This window comes from Eublepharis macularius, chromosome 8 (genome assembly GCF_028583425.1).
Source record: "Eublepharis macularius isolate TG4126 chromosome 8, MPM_Emac_v1.0, whole genome shotgun sequence".
NCBI lineage: Eukaryota > Metazoa > Chordata > Lepidosauria > Squamata > Eublepharidae > Eublepharis > Eublepharis macularius.
Genome location: NC_072797.1, coordinates 31,539,659 through 31,564,336, shown reverse-complemented (window position 1 = coordinate 31,564,336; position 24,678 = coordinate 31,539,659). Strand labels below are relative to the sequence as shown.

General features: G+C 42.6%; 1 long non-coding RNA gene across 1 annotated transcript; it reads left to right on the top strand.

Annotated features, from left to right (window-relative positions):
- Nucleotides 1-1,944: 1,944 nt before the first annotated feature.
- LOC129334222 (uncharacterized) lies at nucleotides 1,945-11,628 on the top strand. The gene is made up of 3 exons (XR_008597492.1): nucleotides 1,945-2,022; nucleotides 9,256-9,322; nucleotides 11,402-11,628. It is a non-coding gene; the product is annotated as an uncharacterized LOC129334222 (long non-coding RNA).
- The last annotated feature ends 13,050 nt before the right edge of the window (nucleotides 11,629-24,678 follow it).

Here is a 24,678-nt window from a genome sequence, read left to right as displayed (position 1 = left end):
AAATACACATTTTCCTTTGTAATGCTGAGCCGGTCCTAGTAGGGGGGTTCTAAAGTTACAGCTGCCATTGTGTTAAAATTGTTAAAAAAGCATTCATTCTGAAGGATATTCTTGACTTTTTTTTCTAGGAAAAGCCATGTGGGAAGCAGACGAATACCACAGGCTTCCCAGACTGCTGCATCAACCAGCTTCTGCGGAAGAAAAGTAAAGCCGGAATCCTTAGATGCCATGAGGTCAGCTCAAGTGAGTAACCTCATCCCTTTGTGAAACGTGGAGCTGCTTTGAATATCTGAAATGACATTCACATGATCACTCACATGACTAAGGGGACAAGATGTGGATTGAATGAAGGTGACTTGGATTTCCCTTCTCAGGGAACACAGGAAGGGGTCATGTGACTGCCTGCATACTGATCACAACAAAGCTTCGGAAAGTAGAAGCAATGGATAAACTACACATTGTGATAGCGGCCCATGTAGCAGAAGGCGACATATGTATGTTTCCAGGGGCAGTCTTAGCCAACGGGCAACTGGGACAGCTGCTTAGGGCCTGCCTGCCCAGCGCCCTGCCCCCTCAAAAGAAGGGGGGGGAAGAGAGCAGACTCGTGATGCTGCTTCCACCTACTTCATCTGAGGGTTGGGCAGCTGGATTCCAGGGGCAGGGGTCATTTCCTCCCACCTTGCATGGAGTGTGGGGGGAGGCAGCACTCCTTGCATGGCCCCAGCCAGGAGTAGTCAGGGTGACGGTGATTCTGCTGCTCCACCCTAAACTTTTGTGCAGGGCCCCAGTCTCATTATGCTTGCCCCTATATGTTTCTTTTTGGCACCTAAGGCTCTGTTTCATACGCTACATATTTTAGGCTGGTGCCCCACTGACCCCCCCTCCCCTCCCCAAACCCCAAGCCTCCCCAGACTTCATCCCCAAATTCCCAGAAATTTCCCGACCCAGTGTTAGCAACTGTACAGTATAAACTCCTTAAATTAGAGTTTCTGTCTGTTGTAGTGTGACCCTGAAAGTACTTGAGAACACAGTTTGAGGTTTCCTTTTTGCATGGAGGCAAAGAGTCTGTCTACACAAGACATCTTACGGGGGGACACTCAAGTGACTTGCTTTCTGTGTGGTCTTATATTCAAGTTTACTCTGTCTCCAGAGTGGTGCATGTGTATCCATAATGGGAGAACAAGTGCAAGGAAGTTCTGCCTCCATTTGCAAAAATCAGACATTCCGGACTTTGACACTGAATTAGAAGCGACGAGCAATGGGATTAGCTGTGAGGGGGTTAAAAAATGAGATCAGGGGAATTGCAGGGGGGAATCTGGATTGTGCTGCTGTTTGCAGCCCACTTTGGGAGGCTGAAAAATGTGCTACGACCAAGTTGGCCTCTGTGGGTGTCGTGCCCTCTAACACATGCGAACACCTTATCAAGTTCTGCCGGCTCTCCTTTCAAGGACTCAGTGGAGGCAGCTGCCACCCACGATGGCTCCTTGCTTACTGTAGCATTCCAGGCTCTCACACCTCACTTAATACAGTAACAAAGCCAGCTTGGCTGCCGCATAGACCAGAATGTGCTGTTACAGCTGTGAAGGAGCTAACTTTGGTGGCCATATATCATTAAGGCTTTGTTTAAGGAGCCCTCAGAATAGCTTTCCACCATGAAGCCATTCATCGCCTTGCTTGTAAACCAGCAACAGTAACTAGACCGTCTTGGCTACAATTCAGGGTAACAGATTAATTTTACATATTAAAGAAGAAGAAGGACGTAGTTTTTAGCTTTAGTATTCCAAAGCCTCATTCTGGAAAGCCCGTATTTGACTGTTGTTCTTGACAGGGGAAGGAGGATGAGAGAGTCGTTTTACTTTCAAGATGTAAATAAGCAAGTGGATCAACCAGAAGAACTTGTAGGTAATGCAAACAGTGAGGTTGAAGTGGAAATGTTCAGAAACAGGATAAAGGCACCACGTGCCAAAAAGGCCGCTCACTGTTGCATTTCTCTGGGGGAATAAAGGAAAAATCACAGGAAAGGTAGGTAAGACGTGGGTGGAAGATTCTGGAAGATAATCATATTTTCAAGCCTAGAAAAAGGGCTGGTTGTAACAGACCCCCTCTATGCCCTAACAATGGGCTATTTCCTTGCCAGCTTTTCCTGGGGCTGATGGGTTTCACATTGCATAGGTCACAGCAGTAAGGAAGGCTGTTGCCACTGGGTTTTCTTCAGGGTTCTTGCCTGTAGATAACAGAAAAGGTAATGCAGGATGTTTAACTTCCCTAATACACTGAGCTTTGGAGCAGGCAGAAAAGCTTTTCTGCTGTGAAGATTTACTTGATAAGAAAGCACTCTCCTGAGTTCTGTGCCATTTACAGAAAATGTTGCCGGTCAGATTTTTGTGATGCTGGGAATCCTTCCCAGAGCACCAGGGGCACTTGCTGCTGGCAAGAGGATTTACAAAGGCTAAAACCTGGACTCTGTCCCCCTCTTTATTATGCAGATGTTTTCTGCCATTCTAGGGTTGCCAACCTTAACACGGGACCTGGAGATCTCCTGGAATTCCAATGGATTCCCAGACTGGGGAGATCATTTCTCCTGGCGAAAATGGCTGCTTTGGAGGGTGGACTCTATGATATTATACCTAACTGAGGTCCCTCCGTCCCCTAACTGCACCTTCCCCAGGCCTCACCCTCAAATCCCCAGAGTTAGTAATCCTATGCAGTTCTGCACAGCCTGATTCCAAGGCAACTTTGAAAACATCTTCTCCCTTATGAGCTTGCACTTTCATGATTTCAGATAATCTAATGAGCCCATGCTCCCAGTTCCACCAGTTATGGAAGGTAAATTATCTGCTGTCAGAAAGAGGGCCTTCCTTGCAGTGGCCCCACATTAAGGGGTATTTCTTCTGTGAAACCTACTTGCCTACATCTATTATAACTTTTAGAGAGCAGGCCTTTTTTGTTTTCCCAGGCATTTGTGGCTAGTGCTGTCTGGTTCTTCTTGTAGTTGTTTTAAAAGATTTTGTCGCGGATTTTTATTGTGCATTTTACTGTTTTAATGCATGGTTTTTAATTGATTATATGCTGTTATCCCTTTATGTTAAGGATGAGAGAGAAATAAATCAAATACATAACATTTACTTCACAAAAGCATCCAGAGTATCAGTCACATTGTGCTCTGTTGTCAGACACTGCAGGTCTGCTCCTCTGTGCTGCTTTCTGTTCAGCATAGATAGTAATAAAATACCCTTGGTAGCATATTGAAAGTCCAAGCTTTTCAAGCACTGACCTGCTTTGCTTGCTGAAATAGAATAACATTTTTAAAACCAGGAATGTTATTTTCAGAAATAGTCATAAGTACAGCAGAGAACACAATGCCACTCCCTAAGGGAATATCAAATGTCTTCCCTTCTAATCGGCTCTTTCGTAATCAGAGAATCTCCTTTCTAAATACATCTTCTTTAACATCACAACAGCAAATACTGCCTATTTACAGACGTGTTTACCTAACCCAGACCAGTACAACATACTGGTCCACCAACATATAACAGAACTGCCCCAATTCCCAGGGACAGTCCTTAGTTTCTGGTCCCTGCCCCCTGTGAATGGCAGCCCCTATTTTTGAATTTTAGAGGAGGTGTTGTTAAAATGTCATTTGTGTGAATTGCTAGCATAGTCAGGGTTCAGAGTTTAGTTTCGTCTCCAAGGTCTAGAGCAATAGTACTCTCTCCATGGCTCACAGAGGACCACATTAGGCAATTACCATCAACCAAAACCTCCGCTTTATACTCTATAGCTATCAAATATACAAGTATAACCTTTTAAATTGCCGGTGTACCTCTGAGCATGTAGGATGATTTCCCCCACCACTGATAAACCTTATTGACCTCTTGTGTATCTGGAGCAGGGATAATAGCATGAGACTGGCATTGCTGGTGACATGATTACATCACTTCTGGTTGCACCATCACGTCAGGATTCCAGCAATGATTCCCCTCGTTCCCTGCCTCCATTCTTCTCCTGCTGCCCAGCTGAGCAGCAACAGTAAGGGTTGGAGGTTTCCTTCTCCCAGCTGGATCATGGCAGCCCTAATCTAAAGGACTTCCCTCTCTGTCTTCTCCATTTCTTCACAGCATAAGGCATAGAAGCTCAGGTGCAAGTGAGACTGACAACATGCCAGGTGGAAAATAAGTTGTTCATGGAGAAAGGGGAATAAAGCCACCCCCACCAAACTGGTCAGCTTGCTCTTTTCCTGGGTGGCTATACTCTTTCTACTCTGGGGCCAGCTTGCTCTCTATCTGCAGGCCAAACCAACAGCTTGGGATGGGGAGAAAGGAAATAGGCAGGGCTTCTGATTCTCCTCCCACCAATCTGTTGCATCTGAAGCAAGTCTGGGAGGCAGCCAAGTTTTCCAGGATGTGAAGTCAGAAGAGCCCAACATCTGGCTCATCAACTGGGCATTAGCTTCTGAATCCCCCCCCCCATCACCGGCCAAAGAAAAATTGTGGGGTACAGAGCAAAATTTTCCCAGCAGGAGATCAGAAGCCAACTCTCAGATGGTCCCTCATCAGCTGGTAGTCAATTTCTGATGGCCGCATGGAGCCAGCTCCTGTGAATATACACAAACAAACTGCAAACATCCAGCCAGCCCCTGCCCTATTTAATTAAGCTGTTGCTTTGATCAGCAATGATAAATGGGAAGTGAGACAAAGTGGCAAGGTGTTCAAGCATCCTTATTCTGGTATATTTCAAACTGTTGCTAACATATTGCAGAACAATATTTTTCAATCATATATTTAAGCAGACCAACAAGGGCCCTTTTTCCTTTTATATCAGTAGTAGACAGACTATTGCACAGTAAGTACCACAGGCAGCATAGAGCCTTCAGCCAAAAGTTGGCGTAGCAGCAGGGAGGAGCCAGTGGAGCCATCCTTCCTCTGGTAACTGGGATGTCACAAATATACCCCCTTTTTTCATCTAGGGAATGTTGCAAAGTATGCGCCCATCACTAACCCATGGTTGTACATTGTATATATACTTCCTAGGAATCCTCTAAAGATAGGCTGCTAGACCAGTATGAATTCTAGAGTTCTTTAATCTTAGAGCCAAGCTACAAATGACGCCTGACACAGGTTGGACACTTGTCAGCTTCCCTCAAGTTTTGATGGGAAATGTAGGCATCCTGGTCTTGCAGCTGTAATGGAGAGCCAAGCTGTAAAACCAGGACGCCTACATTCCCCATCAAAACTCGAGGTAAGCTGACAAGTGTCCAACCTGTGTAAGGCGTCACTTGTAGCTTGGCTCTCACACATTCAACCCTTGTCTGAGTCCAGGAAGCTGCTTGTGTTTCTGTCAGGTGGTCATGGAGATTACAATCAAGTTGTAGCTGATTTATGGCAAAGCCGTTGGGGTTTTCATGGCAAGAAACTAACAGCAGGGGTTTGCCATTGCCTGCCTCTGCAATCCTGGTTTTTGTTCGAGGTCTCCCATCCAATTACTAATCAAGGCCAACCTTACTTAGCTTCAAAGATCTGATGAGATCAGGCTTGCCTGGGCTATCTGGGTTAGGGCACACTTCTGTCTAGAGGGCTTATAAAAGGGGGAAGTGGTTTGGTTAGTCCCTGGGTTTTCCCCACGGGGTACCAGCACTTCTTTATAGAATACTCAAAAAGAGTCCAGTAGCACCTTTAAGACTAACCAATTTTATTGTAGCATAAGCTTTCAAGAATCAAGTTCTCTTTGTCAGATGCATGGTACAGAAACTGGTCAAATATAGAAGAGGACGGGGGAGAAGGGGAGGAGAGCGAAGATGCAATTAGGGTGGGAGAGGGAGGATACAACCAAAACATTCCTTTGCTAGTAAATGTAAACATCTCCTTTTGGTGTGAGGTTTCAAAAGAGTTTGCCGTGTTAGTTTGTAGCAGTAAAACAGCTAGACCATTCAATTCCAATGCAGTATAAGCCTTTGATAACCACAGCTCTCCCCATCAGATGCATCTGACAAAGAGAACTGTGGTCCCCGAAAGCCCATGCCAGGTGCCACTGGGCTCCCCCAGACCCCGCCTCTGTAAAGGAGATTTGTTACCTGTGATAATGTGATAACCATTCATAGTCCCTATTCAGTCCCAGCTTGACAGAGTCAAATTTGCATATGAATTCCAATTCAGCAGCCTCCCGTTGGATCTTGTTTTTAAAAGATTTCTGTTGAACTATAGCGACCCTTAAGTCTTTGATGGAATGTCCTGGTAGATTGAAGTGTTCTCCCACTGGTTTCTGGACGTTTCCATTTCTAATGTCAGATTTGTGTCCATTTATTCTTTTGCGTAGAGGTTGGCTGGTTTGTTCAATGTACAGAGCAGAAGGACATTGTTGGCACATGAGGGCATATATCAGGTTGGAGGATGAGCAGCTGTAAGAGCCAGAGACATGCTATTGGGTCCTGTAATTGTATTTCCTGGGTAGATATAGGGGCAGAGCTGGCATCTGGGTCTGTTGCAGGGCCTGGTACCTGTGCTGGTGACTCTGCTGGCCGATTCATGATTGTGAGTGAGAAGTCATTTAAGGTTGGGGGGCTGTGCATCTGACGAAGAGAACTTGATTCTCGAAAGCTTATGCTACAATAAAATTGGTTAGTCTTAAAGGTGCTACTGGACTCTTTTTGATTTTGCTACCACAGACTAACACGGCTAACTCCTCTGCATCTATGATTATAGAATACTGGCACCTTTTGGGAATTTGGGGCTTGGGCTGAGAGGGGAGAACATCATGAGCACTGGTACCTCTTTTTCTAGGGGAAAAAACCACTGGTTTAGTTTCCTCCATCCCAGATATTGCTTGGACTCAAAGTCCTTCTAAAACGCCCAAATAGGGTTAGAAATAACTGGCCAACTTGGCCAGCTTAACCCAGTCTTACAGTTTTCCCTTAGCACTGCAGTAGAAAAGAGTAAGACTCCAGTAGCACCTATAAGGCTAAAATTTGTGGTAGGGTATGAGCTTTCTGAAGAAGTGAGCTGTGGCTCACGAAAGCTCATACCCTACCACAAATTTTGTTAGTCTTATAGGTGCTACTGGACTCTTGCTCTTTTCTACTGTTACATGGCTACCATCTTGAGTTTTCTCTTAGCCACATTTGAAGGCATGGCAGAAAAAACAAGGCCATGCATTTCTAGGTTTTGATCCCAAAGATATATAAATTATCCTTTTTCTTCCTCTGTTTCCACTTTTATCTGACTGGAAGCCCATGAACTCAAGTGATACGAAGTGAAAGGAATGTAAAACACATAGTTAACAATTAACATTTTTAGAGAAAGAGCAGGGGGGCGTATTCCAGAAACGACATGGAACAATGTGAAACTAATCATCTAGAGCGGATATAAAGAGGTAGAAGTTAAATAATGAGTTCCCCATTCCAGGTGAAGTACGTTCAAAACGTGCATTTCTGTCCCTTACTTGATTTTTTGGGGTGATATTTATTCAGGAAGTCTAGCTCATTTATTAAAATTTCAAGGTAAGCTTAGAGTGGCAATAATGTGATTGGACTTCTCAGCAAAGCCTTCCAAAGTCATGGAACTTATCTGCTCAATGCAAGTATATCAGTTGTATGCCACTTTAAGTATCATGGTTTCTTCCAAAGAATCCTAAGAATTGCAGTTTGGCAAGAGAATTCTCTTTTAAGACATCACTAGCTCCTCCTCACAGAACTTCAGTTCTCAGGGTTGAGAGAATAGTACTTAAAACCAATTTATTATGGATAAGGAAGATTTAGTTGCATTGATTTGTCTTCAAATAACAGCTACCAGAAAGTGTTCATATATACAGACCTTTCTCACTTCCCCTTCCCCCCAGCAGCCCACTGAAATCTCTGAAATGTTTATTTATATATTTATACCCCATTTTTCTCCCCAGTGGAGATCCAAAGCAACTTAGAACATTGTTTTCTTATCCTCATCAATTTTATCCTCACAACAACTCTGTGAGGTAGGTTAGGCTGAGAGTACGTAACTGGCTTAAGAAGACCACCCTCAAATTTCCATGGCACAATAGGGATTCGAACCTGGCTCTCCCAGATCCTGGTCTTATACTCTAACCATTGCACCAAAGAGGCTGCTGATGCTGTTGATATATGTTGATGGTCAGAGTAGATTCATGTCCTTGTACACCATTTCATTTGCAATTCATAGGATCCAGGTCAAAGTGTCTTCCCAAGAGGACCACTGACATACTGGTCACAGAGAGACTCAGGGCCAAGCTACAAGTGACGAATGACACTTGAACAGCAAGTGGATTGAGTGGAGGGCAAGTGAACAGGGAGAAATACACTTGCCGTTCAAGTGTCATTCGTCACTTGTAGCTTCACCCTCAGTGATGTCTCAGACATGTATTGAATGTGACCTTTGATTATGGTCCCAAAGTATAGACACACACTGTTTAAAGTGAATGTATGTGATATGTAGTCATCATAATCCTCAATAGTCATATTCTTACTAATGACCAGAAATGGTGTGTTATACAGAGGAACAGGAGTAATTTGTCCTTTGTCAGTCTGTAAAGTTTAGATAATTTTTAGGCAATTGTTATAAACAGTTAGGAATGGGCCTGTCCTAATTGCACAAGCAATAGTCTCTTGGGGTGACCAAATGTTAGACATGCAGATGAATCAGCATGCTCTCCAAAACACAGAACTCATGATCTCTTGCAATATTACAAGAATATGCTAGGGACATGACCCAGCCCAATAACTGCATGCCAACAGCCTCTGTAGCATTGCATGAGATCTTAGGTGGGTGTGCGCTGGAGCTACTTGGGGTAGCAAGTTTTTCTACATTTCTTAGTCTGGCCCTATAGAGGAAAGACAGTTCATCCATTTATGAATAGAGCTAAATATTAGAAGAAACACAGATCTGCCATTAAAAATCAAAAATACAGAGGGGATACCCCCATGGTATACTATAATTCACACTGTTATATAACTAGAATATCTTTAAAATTCAAAGGTACAAAGTGCCTGGTACAATAAATAACAATAAACAGCAGTATCAAAAGTTACATATAAATAAATCTCTTAGATGAATGTCAGCCAAGATACAGCATTAAATATCAATAAATATAATCCTATATAATCCAATGTACAATATATATTCCTAAAAGGAGGTACAATGTAACAAAGTTCTTGAACTGCAGGTAAACAACACTACGACCTGGAACGGAGGTAAGTAATTATTTCATATAAGAGAGTCCTGATATCAATTGTATAATTTTCTTATTTTGTAGGTCACCCCAGGTCCAGAAGAAGCTGTAACACTTGAAGTTGGGGCCAATTGGAAGGCATTTGGATATGGTACTGCCATTTTTGACTGCTGCCTGTAGCTGTTTTCACACTGCTTACAGGCCACGGAACATTGCGCCAAGCTCCCAGAATGACAGCGTCTTCCTGGCGTCATTTTGCGCAAGAACTGCTGTTTTTGCATGAAATCGCGCCAGGAAGATGCTGTCATTCCGGGAACTCGGTGCGATGTTCCATGGCCTGTAAGCAGTGTGAAAATGACCTGTATTTGTTATAACATTTAGCACTTCCCTAAGAATTTTACAGTACAATCCTATGCAATAATATTCTAGTCTAAACCCATTGGAAACAGCAAGCTTAGATTGGAGTGATAGAGACAGCTGCACTGCTATTGTGCTTTAAATGTTGTTACCTTTCCTCAAATAGTTTTCAAATATACCCAGAAAGCAATGGGTGGTGTGTGTGCCCCATTGACAAGAAACACACAACAAAAGCCCTTCATCTAGTTAAGGGAAGGAATGCTAGCAATGCATTTGTCTCCTGTTGGTTGGCAGTTTAATTAACTTCACTTTGCTTTGAAGTATTTTATTTGGGTTGAATTATAATAAGTTTGACCTGACAAAAACCAATAGAATGGAACATGGAGAGGGGGAGGAGTCTGGCAAGGACAACTAAGAGAAAATTAGGCTACGCTCTTGCTTGCTTGGTACAAAGTTAATGTTGACAGAGTTGCTTGGTTTCCTAAAGCATGCTTCTTTGAAGACTGAGAAAGAATCAATCATTATGTTTTGCCAGAAATTAAAAACTTTGTTTAATGCAACCAAGACTTACTACACAATCCTAAACAAAGTTACAACCCCCTAAACCCACTGACTTCAATAATCTTAGAAAGATTAACTCTATAGAATGTGATTGTGCCTTCTTCTGCTTTCTCCAGTGGCTGGGAGATACATCTCTCATTTATTATACTTGATGTATATTACTTTGCCACTTACTTACTTCTTGTAGCCTGCTGTTCTGCCAGCTGTTCTCATAGATTACATAATAATTTCATGTAATCCATGATTACATGGATTACATAATGAGTGAGTGTTAAGTTGTCCTGAAGGGCGGTATATAAATTGAATGCTGCTGCTGTTGTTGTTATATTATATTTTTAAAAATTTGATGAGACAGCATTAGACATCCAGTAAGCAATGCAACAGGACTAGGATTACAGAACTGGAAAACAATGCAAACAAATAATAATAAAAGAGAGAAACTCACCTAAGGCATGACATGCCATAATGCAGAAAGTGAAGAATACAATGCAGTAAAAACGAGGTGATACGTACATTAAGTATTGCAATAGATTACAATCCTATCAATATATCTAACTTTCAGCATGTGGATTCTTAAGTTCAAATATTGGAGCCATTAGCAAGACAAGACAGATCTTTCTACAAACCTGAAAAAGCTCCGGTTTGCAGAAAATTCTGACATCTTAAAAAAATGAGAGGAGGGTTAGAAATTTCACAATAATAGAAGCATTGCCTGTAGCTTTAAGAAACAATGCCTTCTATGGCTGTTGTTAGGCAACCACAAGTGTATTAGACAGCCTTCAAGCCTTGGTTTCTGTCAGTAAAAGGCTGGGGGAAGGGGCAGAGCCATTTCAACAGCTGTTTTGGTCTTTGATGGAGGATTTATCGGGGCCTGCCATGACAGCAACCATCAGGTTACTTGGTATCACAAAACTTGTATGATTTACCCAGGCCAGCTGCTTGCTACTGTTCAACACAGCTATCAAAGCGGAAGCCCACATCTAAGGGAACAAAGCAATGTACCAACAAAGGATCTTACCAAAAGAATATTATGTGAAATATTTCTGAATATTTGTAATATAAACTGGCGCAGTGCATGTATAAACAAACAATTCTTACAATTTCATACAAAATTCATTCAAAATTCACAGGATAATAACATAACACAGTATCTGGCCAACTGTAGAAATTTCTCTTATTCCAGCAAAGGTACTTAGAAGTTCAACAGGGAGATGCCAAACAAGCCAAAGTTAATGCATGGGAAAACATGGAAAACTACTGTTCCTGTTGTAAATATTTAGGTTGTCACTTTCATTTTGCTTTCTCTTGACAGATGGGACAAGGAGGTGGCACAATTCGAAGGGCCGAAGACCCGGCAAGGAACCGGTCATTGATAACACTTGTTTCCAAACTGCATCAGGGGTCAGCAGACCTCCTCCCCATCCATCTCTAAAGGCCACGCTGCCGCTTAAACAGTCCCAAGCAGCAGACCGATGCACTCCTCTATTTTTGGCCCCCTCTACAGTTGGCTGGATACTGTGTTATGTTATTATTCTGTGAATTTTGTATGAATTTTGTATGAAATTGTAAGAATTAATTGTTTGTTTATACATGCACTGTGCCAGTTTATATTACAAATATTCAAAAATATTTCACATAATATACTTTTGGTAAGATCCTTTGTTGGTACATTGCTTTGTTCCCTTAGATGTGGGTTTCCGCTTTGATAGCTGTGTTCTGTTTCTAAGGGTGCTTCTCTTCTTTTTCTGCTACTGTTCAACAGCAGCTACCTCATAAAGGTCAAGGTAGAGTACTGGTTAGCATTTCAGACTAGGATGTGGGAAACCCAGGTTCAAATCTCCACTCTGACATGGAACCTCACCGGGTGGCTTTGGGGGAGTCACTCACTCTCAACCAAACCTACCTGACAGGGTAGTTGTGAGAATAAAATATAGGAAAACAATGTAAGCTGTTTTGAGTCCCTATTGTGCGGTATAAATATAATGGGGTGAGCATAAAAGTTTGGTTAGTGAATAGGTGGGAAGGAGAGAAGGAAGCAGGAGAAAGTGAGAATATGGCTGTTGCCAGGAGGAGGGAAAGAAGAAATAATGTGGGAAGGTGGATAAAGAGGACAGTAAGGTGACCCCCGCAAGTCCTTGTGGGTTCCTCAACACACAACTGTGCCCAGTGGCCTGCAATGTACAACTGGGCCATTGTTTTCCTGAGCAGAGGCTATCAGGTTAGGAGTGTGGGAAGGAGAGAAAGAAACATCAAAAGAGGAGAGGCTATGGGGGCATTCAGGAAGGGGAAAGGGGAAATAGTAGAGGTGGGTCCCCTGCCTTTATAAAAGCTACATCCTGAGATGTTCCATTATACAACAATTCTAATTCTTTTACAAAAATGACCTTCTGAACATTTCTGTTTTGCACATTCTGTGAAATGATTGGGGGGGGGGAGGCTTCCAGACCTCCTCAGGCAGGCAGTTCCACAAGGTGGGGGCCCCACAGAGAATGCTTACAAATGGGCAGTTGCTGATCTTACCATTTGTAGGGTGGTGCCTTCTAAAAGCTTTGCTCAATCACTATTCACAGAGCACAAAAAGACAATCTGGAGCAGGGGTGGGGCAAAGAACTCAAGATCAAGATCAAAAGAGTTTATTCTCTGTAGCCATAGGCCGTCACAATGGGCAAAGAACTCAATATCTTAAGAATCTAATATTCCTTTATATATGTACCAGCCTTTGGCCAAAACTGATTGGAATGAAATTGATGGGCAATAATAGATGAGTAATTAAATTGTGAAATTCCCTGCCAGTGAATGTAGCAATGGCCAAGCACAAAAAGGGCTTTGGAAGGGGATTAGACAGATACACTGAGGTTCAATCAATGGCTACTGGCCATGGTAACCAAAGGGAGCCTTCAGATTCAGAGGCAGCACATTCCTGAATACTGGTGCCAGGAGACAATGTCAGAAGACAACCTTGGCCTCTATGCCTTGTTGGCCCTCTGGGGCAATTTTTTGGCCAGTGTGTGAAACAAAATGTGGCACTGGATGGACCTCTGGTCTGATGAAGCACAGCACTGCTTATGTTCTTACGAACAGATCAAATGTTAATTCCTACGAGCAGGGCTTTTTTTCAGGGGGAACGCGGGGGAACGGAGTTCCGGAACCTCTTGAAAATGGTCAAATGGCACAGAGGGCAATCTCAACTCCCCTATGTCTGGAGATAAGGGGGTGGGGCCACCAGCCATGTGACCATTTGCTCCTAGGGCAACCTACTGAGTTCCACCACCTCTTTTCTGTGGGCCAAGCTACAAGTGACAAATGACACTTGAACGGCAAGCGGATTGAGTGGAGGGCAAGTAAACAGGGAGAAATACACTTGCTGTTCAAGTGTCATTCATCACTTGTAGCTTGGCCCCCAGAAAAAAAGCCCTGCCTACGAGTCACATGAACAGCAATAGTCCTCCATGTATTTGTGCAGACAGACCACAGGTTCTGCATTATTACTGTTTTATAAGTGGGCTTCTTTGAAGCAGCTAACCAGAAGAAATTAATAAATCCCAGCAAACTTTTGATTAATGCTCTAACCAGCACACAACACTGGCTTTCACACAAATCATAATATTCCTGATGCTTCAGTGTAATTCCAAGAAGATGGTGATTTGTCTATGATAACTGCAGGATTAGAAATACTAAAATTGGAAATAATTAAATTATTATGCTAAGAACTGATGTTTTTAAACATCTCTTCCCGGTTTATCAAGCTATCACTGCACCTGAGCAGCTTTATTCAGAACTATTCTTTTCATGCAGTTGGAGCGAAAGGTTCATGAAGTAATAAATACAATGTGAAAAAAAAAATCTTTCATTCTGCTTCAAAGCCAACCCCATCCCTGTTAGGTGAATCACATGAGGGAAAGCTAATACAGTATGAAAGGCCTGCAAGAAAGGGGTGTTTAATTTCCCAGGATGTTGATGAGTGCATTTTCCACCCATCTCTCTGTAGGGTCAGGAACCTAAGTGCCTTCCAAAGCTAACTCTATTGTTTTCAGATCTCTCAGCCCTAACACCTGTCAGTTCTACATTCCCAGTGGAGAATACTGGAGCTGGTATTTCTTTTAAACAAAGAAAATATTTACAGATTTATCAGTCCCTGAGCAACAGCTATCCTGCCATGTGACCAGCGGTCATTTGTATTTTGGTTACAGAAAAGCATAAAGAGGAATAGTTCAAACTTTCCCAGACATGGTGAATTTGGGACTGCGTAGATATCAGGTGAGGATTAACTTGGCCTCATACTGATAAATCAGATGAGGTCATGTGTTCTTATATGTATATTTTCATATTTTGGTATTCATCACTTAAAACTTATATCTATGTTATGTATTCTGAATTAGCAACACAGACATAGGATTGTACTTAAAAAAAAAAAGAAAGAAAGAAACTAAAGCTTTGGCTTACAGTCACTTCCCAAGGAAGGATGTATAGACTCCAGAATTTTCTGTTTTCCTAGAGTTGACACAACTGCCTATGGCCTATCCTTTGTATAAGGCAGGGTGAGGCAGAAGACAGGGTGACAGCAAGTGATGGCTTGGTGTAGCTTGTTGGAATCTGTTTACACATTACAGTGAACGTATATACATCCTGCATGTACGCATATATATCTGTTTGTAAGAAACAGCTGACATGCACTCATTTTACAAAGTACCAGGGACCAGTACCTGAATAAATAAAGGGGTTTAAATCACACGTTCCGCTGTACATGTGTTGAATTACTCAGTGCAAGTATCGCCTTCAGTGATGGTGTGACATCACTTCTGGGAAAAATCTGGCTGGTGGGGGAAAGGCACTTAGGGGGAGGCACATGTGCAAAACACATGCACGCTTCTGTGTCCAGCACAATGCAGAAACTACGGTTCACACTAGGAAGGGGGAGTTGTTTGCTAAAAATTGCCCGCAAACGCTACATTTGGGGGCAATTTTTAGCCAATCACCTTCTGGCACAACCCACAGGTTCTGCATCATGCTGGAAAATGACATTATTTTCCAGCGTGACAGGTGGATGTGAGTGCATATGTGCGCAAAGCCCCCCTATCCTCCAGTTTGGCCCCTAGGGGACCGGGCACCCCCAGAGAAAATGTTTGTTTGTTTTTTTCTATCTCGCTTTTCTCCCCACTGGAGTTTCAAATTAGCTTACAAGAAACTGAACAATATAATTTAGACAACCAAAGAAAAACCATTTAAAACACAACACTAATTCTTGGGCTTTTCCTACATCTACTGGGCTGGATCACTCATGACCACAGCCTGCAAACTGTGGGCTGACAGCCAAAGGACAAAAACCCTTTGGCTCTTGTCCTTTGGCTAGAACCCACTTGGCTACATCCAGGCTAGACACCTGCCATAGAGGAGCAACAGAAGCTCAGCTTAGAGCCAACCTTTGTCCCGCACATCCTCACCAGATTCAGAGAGAGAATTTGGAGAACAAATTCAGCTCTGAAGAAGGACAATTCTAGCAACTTTTAAATTTAGCAAGTTTCAGTTGGATGGCCATGCAGTAGAAGAGCAAGATTCGAGTCCACTAGCACCTTAAAGACCAACAAGATTACCAGGGCATAAGCTTTGTAGAGTCTGGAGTTGTTACTGAGAGTGGAATTTCTTTTTCCAAAATTGTCTTTTTTTAGATACGGCAGTTGGTTCCTCTTATTCTCTTTCCTCTTTGGTTTCTCATTAATTTATTGTTGAAGGGTTTTTTCACCATGTGATAGTGTAGATTTCCTCACCTGTGGATTTCTGCCTGTTGCTGTGCCGCTGTAATTCGATACAAAGCCTAAAAGAAGTCTGAAGCAGCAAGGAAATGTTCATACAAGTCCTGGCTTGTGTTTAATTGTTTCTTTAATGGCTCTTCTTGTTCTTAATTTTTCATCTGTGCTTGTAGTATTTAAATAAGCAAATGCCTTACTTCTTAGAGATCTAAATTGAATTTCCCTCTTCATGAAAGAGGAATTGATTTGAAACTGACTCAAATTCCTAAAAAGAGGAATTGAAATGGATTGCTGGATTTCAAGAGGAATTTGCTGGCAAATTGGAATTTGCTGGCAAAGAGGAATTTAGGAATTAAGAGAATTCCAATTAACAGCCCTACTAGAGTCATTGGATGGTGCTTTGACTCTTGAAAGCTTATATCCAGGAAATCTTGTTGGTCTTTAAGGTGCTACAGGACTCAAATCTTGCAAATATAGCAAAAAATCCAACAGACAGAAAGAAAAAACTGGAACTGAGATATACCAGGGAGAACAACAAGAAAATAAGGACTGTCACTGGGATGGGGACAGACATTTTTTTTTAGATTTTCCTGCAAGTAAGTGGCTGAGATGGAGAATTAGGTAGTAAAGTGTCAACTTGGAGAGAACAGTCGTAGGTTTGTTTTGTGGGCTCCGCTCCACCCTGTCTGCCTCTTTCAGCTTTTGTGTAACTTTTGCCATTGGCTTCTACACTTCAAGGTCAGCTTTGCAGTTAGAGAGTAACTAGCCTGAAGGGAAAGAGATAACTGTGCCGGTTCAATACCAGAAATGAGAGTTGGGCAAACAATATATAACAACGGCGTCTTTGTCTGTTCGGTAATGGTTTGTGAACAGATAACAGCTCTAGTGTTTGAAATGAGTTGAATAACTTCTGCAAACAATTATTAATCCATTGTTATTTCTGGACATTTCAGTAAGACTGCTGCATTTTCAAATTTTGTTATTGGAGATATTTAAGTGTTGCTTCTAATTTTTTTAAAAAATCATGTATATCATTTTGTTCTTACTTTAAATATTAATCTCTTGTCCCCAAAAGATATGATATAAACTCCTTTGGTTAAAGCGGCTACACTTTCAGCTTCATACTCTGGATTTCAGTTGTATTGTCTACTTCGTTTGCATCATCGATATTTTATTCCATCTTATCCTGAACTTTGTGTGAAGAAAGAACACAGTGCCCATTATAAACCTTTCCTCACCAGTTAATTTTGCCAGTTCATTCCACAAACTGCATTGATTTATTTGCAACCCTCTGTATCCTATTTTCTGCCATTAGTAGTAGGTCTGCGGTTTTTTGCAGCTTTTCCCCAGGTTTTCTGGGAGCACTTTTCCCCCGACTTTTTTTTAAAAAAGTCGTTTTCCAGTTGGTGCTTTCCCACATGCATAATCTTTATGCCAGCTTTCAGTGTTGAGCCCTCTTCTGCCCCTCTCCTGCCTCCTGCCAGCCCACTTCTTAGTGATCAGCCACTCTCATCTATCCAGCCACTCCCTCTTCCCTCCTTTCCTCCCCCCCTCTTCCATCTGCCCCATCCTCTTTTCTTTTTTTCTGAGAGCCAAGCTACAAGTGATGCCTGACACAGGTCGGACACTTGTCAGCTTCCCTCAAGTTTTGATGGGAAATGTAGGCATCCTGGTCTTGCAGCTGTAATGGAGAGCCAAGCTGTAAAACCAGGATGCCTCCATTTCCCATCAAAACTTGAGGGAAGCTGACAAGTGTCCAACCTGTGTCAGGCGTCACTTGTAGCTTGGCTCTAAAATGCACCAATATTTTGCAAGCATGCGGGAGGTGCAGAATTCCCCATAGCTTTCATCACTTTTATTTTTCTGTGTTTGTAGAGGTAGGAATATTGTATAGGGGGAGAACAGAGCTCCAATCAGTCAATCAGATAAACAAAGAGGGGGGCCGAGAGGGAGAAATTCCAGGAAATTCAGCATTCCAGCGATACATCAATTTAGCATGTGCAAAAAGAAAAAAAATTAAAGGACTGGCCCTGTGATACCACCAATTATGCCGTTGGTGATGACAGCACCAGAGCTCTTCAATTCTATTTATCTGCGTACGGACCACAATAAATAAAGCAACACCACACCACCATTACATGGAAGAGGTGCAGAAGGAACGTGGCCAAGCCAATTGCATTGGTTTCACCTTGACTTCTTGAAAAATAAGGAGTAAGTCTAGTGTGCAGAAGCAGTTTATGTCTCTGAAATCATCATTCTTGGTGCTCTCGTCCCCGTTTCCTTCATGAAAACTTCTTTACTTCTTTAGAGAGATACAAGTATTTTAGACATTTGGTGCTATGGCTACCAGGGCTGAATCCACACTCACCTATTTTCCGTTTTTTTTAACGGAAAATTTCCGTGTGTTTCCAACCCGCAAATTTCACCTCTCTGTTCACATTCATGCTTAAACTGCGTATTCCTTGCGCGACCTACTGTTCACACAGCCTTTGGCAAAGCCGTCTTAGTGGGCGGGGCTTAATCTTCCCGCCCAAATTTTATTTTTATTTTTTTTAAAACAGAATTCCGTTATTTCGAAATTGCAATATACTGAAACATCAGCAAAGTGATATATCACGTGCCACTTTTCGTAGCGATTGGTTCATATTTCTGGCGGGGTACTTAAAAATCCTATAAAAAGGAAGCACGCAGGAAAGACCTCTTTGTGGGTGATAGTGGCTGGAAGGATTCATTATCATGGATCCCATTTAAAATTTCAGTATTTATAAAAATATTTAGGAAGTTGCGGTGGCCGCAGAAAAAAGGGAATCTGTAGTGCCTATGTGTTCCGTGATATTCTGAATTGCGCAAGAACATTTAGCGGAATTTCGATATTACATTAATCAGATTAAAAAAAAATTAAAAGGACAGAAAACGTGGGGTGGTCCGCATTGCACCAATGAGGATAGAATTCTGCAGACCGCTTTCCCCAGCAACGAGATTTTATTCTGGCAACATCAAAATAATGTTTTCAATAGAACAAAGTAAGCTATGAAATCCCAGCTTTCATGGAGTACGGAGCATTTGCGGGGACAATAAGCCAATCGATGCATTAGGAATGGGTTTCCTATACAGGGTAGAGAAACGGAAGTGAGGGTGGTTTCAAGAAAAGGCGCTTGAAATCCACTTCTAGGCATTCACGTCCACTGTGCAACTCCCGCAAGAGACCAGTAACTGGCGATGAAAACCAAACCGAAAGAGAAGCGAGAGAACTGTGGAATGGAAAACAGGTAGTGTGAACAGCACTCAGATTTGTGCAAAAAAAGTTGGAAAACTGCGGGAAAATTTATGTAGTGTGGATTCGGCCCAAGTTGGGGCAGATGTTCAGATTCTGAGAAGCTTGGATGATACGGAACAAAACCTTCCTCCAAAAAGAGAAAAGGCACCCAATAAAGCAAGAAAACATGCCTATCTTCGTGACTTTTTCCAGACAAAATGTAGGTACCCTCAGCAAGGATAAAGGTGTGTGGGTATTTTCAGCAGAACAGTAAGGCAATGGCGGGAGGAGGGATTAAATAGCCCCTCCCCGTACACACACACTGGTCATCCATTAAATTATAGGCTCCATGGCTGCCTTCTGTTCAGTGGGGTTACAGCTCAATGGTAGAGCATCTGATTTGTATGCAGAAGGTCCCAAGTTCAATCCCTGGCATCTAAAGTTAAAATGATCAGGTAATGTGAAAGCCCCCCCCCCCGAGAGCCACTGCCAGTGACAGTAAACAATGGCTGAATCCACACTTACCGGCATAGCGCTAAACAGTCGGGATGATAGCATCTTCCTGGTGTGTTTTATGACATCATCACGCCATGAGAGTGGCATTGTGGCGCGATGACGTCATAAAATGTGCCAGGAAGATGCTATCATTCCGACTGTTTAGCGCTATGCTAGTAAGTGTGGATTCAGCCACAACTTGCCTTGATAGGCGAATGGTCAGAATCAGAAGGCAGCTTCAAGTGTTCAAGCTATTTTCCCTCAGTGGTGCCACACTGGAACATAAACTTCCAGAACAATAGATGGGTTCTTTAGTATATATTTATATGCCCCATCCTGAGCATCATGTCCATTTGTGGCAGCTCACAAATAAAACCAAAAATACAGTAAAATCACTATAAAATTTAACAAACAAGTAAGGCAAACACATTAAGAACCTGCAAAACATATAAGAAGTACCGCTACAACTGATAAAACCCATGGATAAAATCTCAGTTTTCCTCAACAGTAAGGACTTGTTTATTTAAAAATTTTTGCACCTTTCTACCAAAGGATTCCCCAAGGAGGGTTCCAAGTCCAGATTCGGAAATTCCTCAAGATTTGGGGCTAGAACCTGGAGAGATTGGAATTTGGGGAGGAAAGGGACCTCAGTGAGGTATAATGCCACGAAGTCCCCTCTCTAAAGCAGCCATTTTCTCCAGGGGAACTGCTCTCTGTAGTCTGGAGACAGAGCTGTCAAGCCCCCCATGGGGGATCCCTGATGCTACTCTCTGAGGCCCGCCACCACTCCAAACAGCAGCAGGAGAAGGGGGGGGGAAGCAGTGTCATTGCAAACATAACAAGCAGTGTCATTGCAAACATAACATTGCAAACATGAGAGGAGTTGGCCATGTTAGTCCGTAGTTGCAAAATAGTAAAGAGTCCAGTAGCACCTTTAAGACTAACCAACTTTAGTGTAGCATAAGCTTTTGAGAGCCTTTTGAGAGCTTTTGAGATTCTCGAAAGCTTATGCTACAATACAGTTGGTTAGTCTTAAAGGTGCTACTGGACTCTTTACTATCCAGGAAGTGATGGTGAGTAGTTCTAGGAATTGCCATGATTCCTAGATCTACCCACCATCACTTCTGGATTTTCCCTGGAAGTGATATTGTCATGCTTGCGGCAAAGCCTCCCAATCATGCCCCTGCCCCAATCCTCCTATTAGTTGCCAGGCTCAGCCTGTCAACTCTATCTGGAGATCACTTGTAATTCCAGGAGATCTCCAGGCTCTGTCTGGAGGTTGGCAAGCCTACCCAACAGGTTTTCAGAATAAATAAGTTTTCTGTGATCTCTGGAAGGTCAACGATGAAGGAAGGAAGCAAAGCTCCAGGGAGCTCTGTTTTCTGCTTTCATACTGTTGAAACAATAAATGAAGTACGTATTCTCTTTGGAATATTTTGATGTCGTTTGGAATATTTTGTTGTTTGCACCTTTTCAAGTAAGAATATTCTTAAAACAAACATGCATCTCCCCCATTTAAACCATACAATATTATTGCTGATTTGCATAGAGTGATTGATTTTAGGTGCCAATCCTAGAACCAGACACTCAACACATCTAGACTGAAGTGTAATTTATTAACTGGTCTGGAAAATACTCTACAGGGTACAGTTCAATTACATTTTCAAATGTTATTTCTAATATAACAACATCGCCTCCAGCTCCAGCTCCTTAAATAGGTCACAACATCCGCCTCTGTCTGGATCAAACTCACATCAGTATACTCCCACAGCTACTTTGCTTCTAAAGAGGAAGAAGCAAATCAGTTCCTTTCTGCAAGCTATGCCCTGATCCGTGGGTGTGCATGCAGAGCACATGGTCCTAAGCGGCAGAAGACCTGAAAACTCTCTGCTTCTGATGACACTTTATGATATCAAATGCTACTCAAAGGGACTGGGCTAGAGAAATGCAATGGGTGCTCAGGGAGGGTCTGTGGCTCAGTGGAAGAGTTTCTGCTTTGCTTGCAGAAGATCCCAGGTTCAATCCCCAGCATCTCCAGTTTAAAGGACCAGGCAGTAGGTGACGGGATGTGCCTGAGACCCTGGAGACCCACTGCCAGTCTGAGTAGACAGTCCTGACCTTGATGAGCCTATGGTCTGATTTAGTATCTGTGGGTTCTTCTGTTCTGGGACTACAGACACTTCTCTCCAGACTGCAGGAAGACTGCAGTCACACTAACTGAAGATGGATGGTTCAATGTGGCTCTCCTGCCAGGCTAGTGTGTTCCTTCCTTCTTAGCATGGTTGTGTTTAAGAGAGCTGTAGGTAAGGCAAATGAATGCTTCAGATGGCATCGTACACCCACTTAGCTACAGCCCTGTGGGGGATAGCTACCTTGGTCACACACAGAATACTCCCATATTCCTTACATGATATGGATTACATTACTAAGTCTTGCCCACACCATTTATGACCAGTTCCAATGTGGACCACCATCAATGTATGACTGACCACCTGCAGTGAATCTCTTGGCTTTGTTGCATGCCTGGGATTGCAAAGCAGGTGAGTTACTGAGTATAGATGCAGAGGACTCTTGACGTGCTCCTTTGCATACTTATATGCAAGTTTAATAGCATGCATTGTCACAACTATGAATCAGTCACACTCTCATGCCTTTGCAGACAACCTGATGTGCACAAATTAAGTGAGACCTTCCCCTGTGTATACTGCATTCAATGAACAGCTTCACTTCTTAAATCTCTGCATATTTTGCTGCTGTTAAATGCACAGGAGCAGGAGCAGTTTTTTTTGGGGGGGGGCAGTTCTAGCACTGAGGCAGCATTAAATCAAATGGCCAAGGCAGCAAATAGTCTGGCCAGCCCAGTCTGAAATAAGCCAGGTGGCCACCACAGAGGGAGCTCGAAAAGCAGATGAGCAGTCAAGCCCCAAACTAGAACAACGGCAGAATTATTCCTCCTGCTCACAGCAGGAACTCCTTCCCAGTCAAGCCAGATGGTTACGGCATTGAGGGGATTCCATTCCTATCCCAGTCCTGTGATTTTGCTTGATTAGCTAAGCGCCACTTGCACCTTCCTGTAAAAGCTCTCAGCAGGCAGTCCTAAGTTTACACTTAACTCCCGGAGCTGTTTAGAGACATTGTGTAATAATAGTCCTTTCCCTACCCCTGATTGTCCCCCTGCTACTGTTCTTCTTGACCTTGTTTCTTGATTTTGTTCTGTTGCTGGTTTGGCCTCTTTTTTTTAACCAAGCAAAGCCTTAATCTATAGGAAATTACATCCAGGGACTACTCTTTGACAAATATGAAGACAATCAGAAGAACCCTGCTGAATCAAATCAATAGTCCATCAAGTGCAGCATCCTGTTTCCACCAATAGCCAGCCAAAATGCCAAACATGGAGGCCAAATCCATCCATTCTCGTTGAGCCACAGCAATTGATATTCAAAGATATACTGCCTCTGAAAATGGAGGTTTCATATAGCCATTGGGGCTAATAGCCATTGGTGGATCTATCCATCATGAATATATTATCTTTTTATCTAAGCTGGTGGCTATCACTACATCCTGTGGCAGTGAGTTCATAATACTCCACTTGGCACCCAGATTTTGACTCACCATGCCATCACAAAATATTTGAAAGCTTTCCACAGACAAAGTGCCACCACTGAAAAGGCCCTGACTCTGATCTCCACCTGTCTCTCTTCTGCAGGCAGGTGAGATCTGGATGTTTGGTTGTACAATCAAAATCAGCGGCACCAAAGAAAGCAGGTTTTCTATAATCCTGTGAATAGTGTTCTTCTTTGACTTCAGATAGCTGAAGGCCATGGTCTTTTTGAAATATCCGATTATTTCGTGTCAGCTTTGTCAAAGCTATTAGCTGCCAGAAGCTAACTGTGGCCTACTTAGTAAAAATACTTTCCAAAGGAAATATGACTCGTATTGTAACTTACATTCAGTGTCAGTTAATGAGCATGGAATCCACTGTGGGAAGGTCAGGAAAGACTGATTATCCAAAAGGAAAGATAATTCATAACATCCTGATTGAAGACAGCTGTCCTCAGCCAATTCCCGAAGATTACCGTTTTGATTGGAATATCACATCAGTATTGCCAGGCTGTGCAAAATAACATTTGGTGCATTTTTCAGAATTCAGTGTTCAAGATCTGCATGACAGTGAATGAACTCATGTTTGTAATCAACAGTATGGGCGAATAGCTCCTTTGATTTCAATGTCATTGGTTAATGCCCATAAAGAAAGCCCTGTGAAATCTCCTTTAAATTGTTTCTTGTATAATATACTGTGGCTTTCTCTAGAAAACTTGTGATTTTCCCCATGCCACTGCAATCATGGATCTTTCCCAAGTTATTTGTAATGATTTTGACGCTGTTGGGGTGCAGGACTAATTTCTGCTTCCTCACAGCATCATGGCACTTTTGTGCACCTCCTGGGGTTCCCCCAGCTTTTCTCTGCTCTTTCCCAGACCTTCTTTTCTGTGAAGTTTTGGAACATTGCAGCAAAACCAAGATGACTGCTGTGGGGTGGGAAAGTTTGGGTTTTCCTGCCTCTCTCCCACTCAGTGGCCATTCTCCCTGCCACCAGGGGGGCTTTTCTGGCCATGCTGCCCGAAAACTAGGGAAAGGAAATTATGGGGAAACTGCCTGTGGTTATTCAAGCACATTGTTCCTTACTCACTCTGTGGCTAATCACAATGCCTCCTTTTACTAGTCAGCAAAAGTTATAGCTTTTGAAAATCTCTTCTAGACATTCCTTAATGTACTGTATAAAAGGCCTCTGGTCTACCTGTATAACACAAGAACCATAGCTCTGTAATAGATCACACCTTGTGTAGACTACACAGTATCTAATTGCTTTATTTCTAGAGATGGGCATGAAATGAGAAAAAACCAAAACAAGCATTTCATATTTCGTCACATTCCATGAATCAAATCATGAACTTCCATGAAATTGTCCCATTTTATGAAACAATTTGTTAGTTTCGTGATTCATCAGAACCCAGGGCACTTCAATGCCCCCCTTCATACCCAGAGATGTCAAACTTGCAGGGAGACTTCATCAGGCCGTCCTCCACCCAC